This window comes from Idiotropiscis lumnitzeri, chromosome 10 (assembly GCF_059441095.1).
Source record: "Idiotropiscis lumnitzeri isolate Australia: NSW breed Sydney's pygmy pipehorse chromosome 10, RoL_Ilum_1.0, whole genome shotgun sequence".
In the NCBI taxonomy this organism is placed as follows: Eukaryota; Metazoa; Chordata; class Actinopteri; order Syngnathiformes; family Syngnathidae; genus Idiotropiscis; species Idiotropiscis lumnitzeri.
In genome coordinates this window covers 8,221,546-8,231,224 of record NC_142400.1, presented here as the reverse complement: position 1 = coordinate 8,231,224, position 9,679 = coordinate 8,221,546, and positions in this window count along the sequence as shown.

Below are 9,679 nucleotides of genomic sequence, written 5' to 3'. Positions count from 1 at the left end.
GGCCATCGTGCTAACCAGTCCGTCACCATCTTTAATACATATACGTGCTTAATACATTTGGTCACTGGGATGTCACAGGAATATTCTGTGCCGTGACAACGAGGCACTCTAAACCAGCAATGATGGTGTGAAGCCACACAGTGGCTGTCAGATTGAACTTTTTCAAACATTTTTGCCATTTGGCTTCCCCTTTCTCTCCATGATGTGTATGCACTCATGGCTAACACTGAGCCGCTCTAACGCGGCCATGCCAGCCCAATGCCCCGATCAGCATGCCGGCTGTCAAGTCCGAAATAGGAGGAGGCGGGGAAATCCCCCCTCGCTATTCCACCTTTCATTGCATGATGCGACGACAACAGACAACAAGGTGCTCTCTCTTCTGCAGACTTGATCATAGACAGAAGATACATTTTGAGGGTGTCGGCAAAGGAAGCTAGCAATTGCAACGGATAAACGCTGGTGTTGAATGAAGGCGCTCAAGTTCTTGTATGCTATTTGTGGCTTCGGGGGACTCATGTTGGACTACAAAGTGTGTCACTGGCCGTAGCTTTATCCACGTCCCCAAAAATCAAGACAATTTTATTGGTGGTCTTCTGAATTGGTTATCTTCAAGTATGTATAAACGATAGGCAATTCTCTGAACTAATTTTACCGTGATTTAAAAAAAAAAAAAAAAAATGTGCTCATCTCGATTTACTCCCAAATTCACTTCCTCATGTGAAATCCGGACCTGTTGAACACAAAGCTATTATTCAATTTTATGGATGGCAATAGGTGGTGCTGCCATCTAGTGGAAGAGCCCTTAATTGTTCTGCCTGTCACTATATGTCGTTGGCATAAATGAATGAACAAACGCAAACAAGCATTTTTTTGATCATTTTCTGACAAATGAAACTGGGTATTTTTCTGTGGTCTCTCACGGCATTGGTTATGTATAGTGTAATTATTGTCAATTGAATTATGAAAAAGAAAATCGACAAGAGAAGACAAAAGATTTTTTATTACCGAGATGGCAGACAGCAGTCCTGGAAGTTAACTTCATGATGTCATGTGATCATGAAACACTTTCGACGTATCCAATCAGATTTCTCGGATGTGATCGCCACCCTCCTCACATGCGCTACCGGGAGCCTTTTTGCATTGTGTCTGGATATTGCTATCATTTGCTGTGATTTATTAATAACCATCATTTCACTCCACAGCTTCTTTTTTTTTTCTTCCCAACTCGGTGGCAGCATCAATATGCAGTATGTAGCAATAATATGCGTGTTATTATTGATTGCAGTGGAGTGGAACAGCATAGAATTATTCTGAGGTGTATTGCAATACGTGAGGGCCAAAATAGAATCAGCTTTCTCAGTATGATGCAGTGTGAATTGCAACCATATGAGCAAACATATTGTTAAATTGTCTCTTGGACAATGTCGAAGGTGAAAAGTTCACAAAAAAAAAAAAGAAAAACAACAACATCCAGTACTCTAGACCACCAGTCAGAAAAATTATTAATATAACTATATCACTTCATCTTCAGTGATGCAAACTCTTGGTGTGATTGATCATGTTCTGATTCATCTCTGAGCAAAATTGCACAGTCACTGAATGCACCAGTTTTTTATTACCTGAAAGAGCAGTAAAGTTTTTTTTTTTTTTTCTACTTTTGTATGCATCATTCAGATACTTCTCTCAAAGCTCTTGTTAAAAAGATTTCTTCTTAGGCCGAGCTGGATATGAACATTCCCTGCAGGGCTGCAAATGGAGGAAATGATTAAAGAAATAATGTAGAGGCGTATAACATCACCCCTTTTTAAAAATCTTATATCTGTGTCCACTGATCAGTCGGGGGTTAAGAGCTTTACATTAACAAATATTCCTTCGAGAGGCCTTAAAGATAAAATGGGAAAGTCAGCACATCAACTCTTGAAGGAGAAGTGCTCCTCCACGAGCTTCGTGCGGCAGTTTCTGATGTTAAATAAATAAAATCATTTCTTCATGGTAATTTTCGTCAAACCTGCCAAATGCTGCCTAAATATTTGACATGGAAGAAGACCAGATCAGTGAGGAGGGAGATCAAAGGAAGTGCGCGTGTATGTGTGCGTGCGTGTTGGGATTGTGCAAGTAGTGATGAAACATTCTGAAGTGATATTTTCAACACCCTCAAATTCCCCTCCGTCTTCGATGCACATGGAAGTCATCTTAATGTCTTTGACTGTGTGTGCGTGCGTGTGTGTGTGTCCTGCCAAATGTTTTATTGTAAGAATGCTGTTAATGCTGATATCTAACTGAGCAGAGAATTCTTGCAAACGTAGCATTTTTGGGGTTTCCATCAAGATGTTCCTAAACAGCTTTTTACTTGCCGCCAGAGCTGGGCACTTGACCCTTTTTTGCCAATCAGTCCCTCGCCTTCTTGGCCGCTTTCTTTGTACGGTTCCAGCCTCAACTTTCCAGCCTTATTCATAAAAATTGTCTGCCCCGACAGCGTTCCGCCACCGCTTCCCAGGAAAAAAAAAAAAAAAGATAAAAAAAAGCAACCGTGCGTGACGTCACCACCGGAGAGATGGTAATGCGAAAGGTTTATTTAAACATCATTAGCTGCCTAATTTACAATTCAAATCCGCTTACCATATTATATTATATGGGTTTATTATGGTCTTATTAGTCTCCTTATTCTTCATCTACTTCTTCTTTCTTTTTCTCCATGAATGTGCCCAATGCAAGTAAGTCCGCACAGTTGGTGTCATAAGATTTATGGTATTGCCCCCTCATCCCTTGTAATGGTATGCCCCAGTAGCTTGCTGTCTCACCAAAAATGGGCGTCCGACAGGACCGTTCCACCCACGGGACGGACAGCCCAGCTCTGCTTGCCGCAAACAGTTTTTTTTTGTCACAGCGACATTTTGAGCATGTTCCTTTTACAAAGTCTTTTTTTTTTTTCATAAAACTCTGGGTTTGTACACTCCACTGTTGTTTTAGTAAAATAATGCATGCATGAAAACGTTTTACAAGCTGTGCTAATATTCTATCAGTCCAAAAAAAAAAAATGACGCATGTCCTGAACAGACACAAAGGAGCGGCAGCAGCTGTCTCTCTGTGAGTCCCCACCGCCCCCCTGAACACGCCCAAATATACACTGAGCAAGGAGGTGAGCAGCTGTGTGTTAAATTCATTCATTATTATGAAGAATTCATTTCTTCAGAATGTTTTGAATAGTTTAAAAAGCATCCGCTACAGCATATCGGAAATATTATATTTGCACTCTCACCCCCTGCTTTGCAGTTGGAACAGAGAATATTTTTAGAGTGTACGTTGAGTTTTTATTTTTTTATACAATATAAGAACAGTCAGAAATATCACTCAAATGCATAGCTTTATGTAAAACTGAATCTGAATTTTCCGCCAGCCTGGCGGGTGTCGGTGAGGGGACCCAAAAAGATTTATTTTCTTGGTGTCCAAAGTCCTGTAACAAAAAATATAAAACTGGCATTGTGTCTTATTCTACTGGCATGTTAATATTATAAAGTGAATAATAACAATGATGTGGACAAAAGCGCTGGTATCATTTTTGTAAACGAAGGCAAAAAAGCAGGAAAGAACACCGGAGCAATTGTAAATCACGGAGGAGGTTTAGTTGTGTTCTGGGGCTGCTTTGCTTCATTGGGCACCGGGCGTTTTGAATCTGTGCAGAGTACGACGAGTGCTCGCGATTAACAAGGCGTTCTGGACTTGATGTGCTTCTCATTGTCTGAAAGCTTGAAAGCTCACTTGCATGTACGACAACAGGATATAAAACCCAGAACACCTACCCGTAGTGTGTGTGTGCGCGCTTGCGTGCGTGTGCGTGTGTGTGTGTGTGTGTGTGTGTGTCTCCATCCATCCACCCACCCGCTCTACACTTCCCAATTCTCGTTGTCTTCACTCTCATTCTCCTCCAACAACAAACAACGCACAATTGTATTTGTCTTAATCAGAGGGTCCATTTACTCCCACCCTCCTTCTTGTGTTCGCTCCTTTTCGTTCAATATTTCATGCTGTTGAGAGCAGATCTATTCTGAGCTCTCTCTCTCACTCTCTCTCCTTTGATAAGAAAAAAAAAAACTGCTGCCACACATCACTCTTGCTGTCCTCTCACTACCCCCTCGCTCTGTGTATCTCATTGCACTCTTAATGGGCTGTGCCCCATCAAACTATTTTTTTTTTCAACCACTCCCCCCCCCACGTCCGAATCCATCACCTCCAGCCGCCCCCTAGCCTCCCGTTGGCTGCGTTCGCGTGACTGTTCAAAAGTATCAGCTCCTCCTCCTTTCACTCCTTCTCTCCCCCTTGGATTCCTCTCCAACCAAAACACAGAGAAAGCCCTGTTCTCTCTTTTTTTTTGCACCTCCCCACACAAGTCGCCGTCCCGCACTGGTCCATCGCTCGCTCCCTCCTCCTCCTCCTCCGCCTCTTGGCTCTCGGCCAGCACCGGTGTTGTTTTAGGCGTAGCGGTGGAAGGTAAACAGTGAGATTGAAAATTCGTGTCAGTCAGCCGACTGAGAAAGAGGGCCCGTGATGGAGGGAGAGTAGCAGAGGTGGCGAGAGGTGAGGAGGAGGGGGGGGTAGCAGGGGGGGCTGAGTATGTCAGTACAATTTACTAACACAACAGTGAACAGCGAGGCGGGCCAAGACGCGGAGCGAGAGGCGGGAGGCGAGCTAAGAAAGACTCCCAAGTTCACGCATGCCAGCTTACGATGTAGCCTACATTCACACGCAGGCCTCCTATGGCGACTTCATATGTGTATTGTTTATTTCCCCAGGTCCTGAGAAGGATATGAACTCTGCAAATGAGTGACAAAGCGGCGATTAGATTTCGAGGTTGCAAAAAAAAAAAAAAAAAAAAAAAAAGAGCATTTGACAGATGTGCTGTTTGGCCGGCAACGGGGTGAAAATGTCATAAGAGCCTCGGTGTCACGGCGTGTGCACTCAGCACCAGCTCGTTTCTCATAATAAGCCCAACGCTAAAGTAATCCAATAGCACTGCGGTCCAAGTCCAAGCCGGCCGATTAGAATTGACAGGGGCGTTTGCTGAAACAAGTCCGTTTAAGCAAAACCAAATGGAAAAGCAAGAAATGTTTTGGTATTGCAAGGAGGGGAAAATGGTACCTCCTGCACCTGATTTACAATCTCTGTCAAAATGTAACCAAGCAGAATATTTACAAGGCAAACCGGAGCCGGCTCCCCACAGTTGCTCGACCGTGCTCTTCAGGTGAAGCACTTTTTTTTTTTTTTCCCCTGTGCTTTCTTTGGGAGAAACCGGTCATGCATTTTGACTTTTAGCATCTTATTTGCACACAAGGCGCTCAAGAGTTTCGTTAGCGGGGATTGCACAGTGACGTGGTGTGTTTTTATGCAGAAAATGTTTCCCAAGAGTGGTGACCTTTTCCAAAATCTAGCAAGTTATTTTATACACTTCAATAATTGTTTAAAGGCAGAATTTGTTATTTGAGGATTCGGAGGGGGGGCTTCAGTAAAGTGAGGCTACATTCAAACATTGCTTGCATGTTTATACTACAAACTCACGGGTTAAGTTGTCAAGACTGCGCTGCGTTTTGGAAGTATAGTCGGGGTGGGACTCACTCACCCCTCACAATTCAATTTGATTAAGATCCAGATGGCTTACAGTAGCGTTCCCATTAAACATTTGCATCAGGCAGGCGACAACTCACACGTAGCAACAATCAGTTGTCTCGGGATGATTATCCCGAGAAATTCTCCTGTGTTGTACGATGCATTAGGAGGGATTTCTCTTCCTCGATTCCAACCAGTGAATTGTAAGCCTGCTCAATATTCACAATGGCAATCATTACATGTGCGGTCAGCGAGCCATGGTCTGTGATTGTGAAGTGAAACGGAACAATAGCTGTTTAGGAAGCTCGAGCTGTTTCCAGAGCAACTGGTTGTATTGAGCGATTGTGTAACGTCACTTGAAAGTCATCCACCACAATAAAAATGACAAAGAGAAAGAGTTTGCTAACAATCTAGTTGGCGGATAATTGAACAGTTAACCTAACTTTTCAAGTACCTGTCTTTGGTCTTTGTGTTTTCATGCAGTCTATAATGCGCTTTTATGATTAAGGGTTGTGCAAATAAAGTTGACTTGACTAGATAAGATTAATTCACACATCGCCAACATCAATTAAAAAAAAAAATACAATACTAACTAATCCTAATGCTCGATATGTGATGATCGTTTAAATCAGGCGTGGGCAAACTACGGCCCGCCGAATTTGGAAAAAAGGAATAAACCTTATTAATGTTTTATTTTCTAAATACTGTGGTTTTTCAAAGACATATACGTTGTTATAATCCTTTTGTTCACTTTTATTTATAATTAAATATTAATATTTTTTTTTCTCAGATGATGTGAGGGTACCAAAGCACTCCATCCATCTGCTCCAGGTCCGGCCCCTCTGTGACCCCATTGTGGCCCACCAATCAAAATGTTTGCCCACCCTTGGTTTAAATGATGAATTTCTGTGTGATTTATTTATTTATTTATTTTATTTATTTTTTAATAAAGGGGAAGTCAACTCAAAAATGTTCTTTCCAATATGTTCAATGAGCCTCTACTATTCTAAACACAATATTGTGATTAACATTGTGTTTGTGGAATATGAGTTAAGCAGCAAAATGCACCTGTTTGTATTTATCTCCGGGGGGCGGCCATTTTGCCACCTGCTGTCGACTGAAAATGATGTCACAGTTGCTCAGGGCTCAGGCAACGATCAATCAGAATTTGCTCATGTGACGTTTGCAAGCTGAGCTATGATGCAATGACACGATATTAATCTGAATAGCCTAACATGTTTCGATGAGTGGGGCCGCACATACAGTATATATGCGGAGAACCTTTTTGAGTTGACCTCGGGGGGTCCTCTGACTTTCAAAGGAGGTTCAACTGGACTGTATCAACTTTCTGGCTAAGAGCTTCATGATGAATAAAGCCGACGTTTGTTTGCTTGAATAGAAAAACACAGCCGAGGGACATTGTCAACGATTTTCTTGTGTACTGTCTGTAAAGACAACGGTTAAAGTTTCTCCCAATTCTCACCCCTTGGCTTTTTTTTTTTTTTTTTAATTCATCATTCGCTTTGTGTTGGGCTAAAGGCAACAGAATCCCAAATAAGATTCAAGTTCTCCACGACTCCGCTGCCACCAGCACTTGGTGATGAAATATTAAGCCTCTTGGTGGTTGGTCAATCAGGCTCCATGTAGACATGCAATGATGGAGTGAGTGGACGAGAGACGTCCTCATTAAAATAGGAGTGCAGAAGAGGCGTGAGGTAAGACAGGCAGACCACCCGAGACAACGCAGGTGGAGGCAAAAGAGCAGCGCTAGCAGGAATGACGGAGCGAAGAAAGTTTGCGTTACAGGAGAAGCAGACGACGACAGTGGGATTCCCCCGACGGCGTCTCATCTTTTCTCCTTTTGTTCCTTTCTTTTTTTTTCGCCCAATAGATCATTCTGTCTTGCCTTTATCCCAGCAGGTGACACGAAAACCCTACTTTTATTTTCTTGCCCATTCCTGCCTCCATCCACCACGCAGGAAGGGAGGGAAGGCTAATTACCGAAGCTTTTACCAGGTCTCGGCAGACAGCACGGAGTGCATTAATGTCTAACTGGGGGATATACAGCCGGTGTGACAAAGTGAAGACTGTAATGAATGAGTGGAGAATTGACAATGGAGGGCAGCGGGGGTCAGGGAGTGGAAATGATTTGAATCACGCCGTCGCCTTCGCTGTCACGACACCCGAGCACCTGTGGGAAACGCGCCGGACAGGAACGGTAAATGAAGGAGGCTGGGGTTGGTTCATCCTAACCTCGCGGGGCAGACATTTAAAGTTGCGATATATATCATTTTGGGAACCCATTTTGCAACGCTTCAAACTAACCCCTCAGCGACCCACAAGGAGATAGAGGTGCCAGATAAAGGCGGCGTTTAGATTACACAAAAGCGAGTTTGTAAACAATGATGAGCCCTGCAGAGATTAGCCTAGATAAGTGGTTCTCAAACTTTTTTTTTTTTTTTAACACCGAACACCGCCGCAAAAAATACTTGGCTCCACCACATACCAACATAATGACCAGCATTTAAGCGTAGTGTGGCCAAGTGTTTCATCAAAAACGATCGGAGGTTAAAGTACGAAAAAAATGCATTTGTTGTTTTTATTTTATTATGCGCAGTTTGAACACAAACACTGTGCTTTAATATAGAAAAATATGCAAATGAAATAATGGCTTAATTAATTGTGTGCATGTCAGAAACAAACATTTCTGAATGATTAAATGCAAATGTGTTACGTTTGCCTCTGCAACACAATGGACACTTTAAACATTTTTTTTTAAGAAGTCCCACTAATAGTCATTAGCATGGGGTTGTCAAAATTCCCAACTTGAACCTGCACGCCACAGTGTGAGACCTGCAGCCACCATTTATCTCTCGAGTCCTGTTGCATATTAACATTGTTACGTTTTATACATTATTCTCCTGGAATGCAAATTTGCTGTTATGAGATACAATCTGTAAGACCAAATTAATTTTGCCATTGTTTTGTCTTGTTTGCATAGTTACCGGATTTGTTCTTGTGTCAATTTTTAGTGATGAAACGCATGAAAACAATAAGTGACTTGGCTTTCAGTGAAACAATGTGAATTTAAAACTGAATCATGTTGCAGATGTGCTTCACTAATTAAATTAGTCATTTATGTTCAGCATTCACCATGCCATGGAAATGGAATCTCCACATTCGTATTGATTTACTTAAAACACACAAATATACCATCCCTTGTCTACAAATCTAAGATGGGATGCGTGCATGCATTACAAATATTAGGACAGAGGAAGTGCAAATGGAAATAAAATCATGGAAATTTGTTGCACTAACAGCTTCCAGTCTTCTGTGGGGATTTTCTACAAGATGTTGGCACTCTTGGAATTTTTATTGAGGAGAGCCTTTGTGAGGTCAGAGGGCAGCGATGTTGGACAAGAAGCCTTGGCTATCATTTAAGCAACTCCAGCCAGGGTGAAGATTTGCCCAAAATATTTTCCCAACATTTGGATGACTAAGATGTCTTTATTCTTTTTTTTTCTTTTTTTAACTCTGTTGATTGTATATTCAAGTGTGACAATTATATTATTCTCGCTACTAATATACAATTAAAATAGCCAGTTACCAATTTTTACATTTTTTGGATGGGAGGGGCATCCACTTGATTGCCTCTTTAGTGGAACACACAAGAGGGAACACGTATTGTAACTTGTGCACTTTGCCGTTCATTTTGAGATTCTGCTATTGGTTTTTCATCTCCAAATGGTCTCATCTGGCTTTACCGGCTCCTGTCCAATGCTTCTCAAAACTTACCTTAAAACCCTTTTTTATTCCATAAGGCTTTCAACAGACTTTCCTGAGACTCTGCCCTTGATTTGTGTCTTATTTATTTTCTTGTTTCTGTTTGCTGTATTCAATCATCTTGTTTTATGTTTATATACAGCATTTTGTTTCAGCTTTAATTTTTTTCAAGATGCTCTATGTATTAAATACTTGAGAATTCTAATCAAACTTGTTAAAACTTATTTATTCTTATATGCCCTTATTGTTTTTATACAGTGATTTTATTCTTCGTTAAAACATTAAAAAAAGTTTT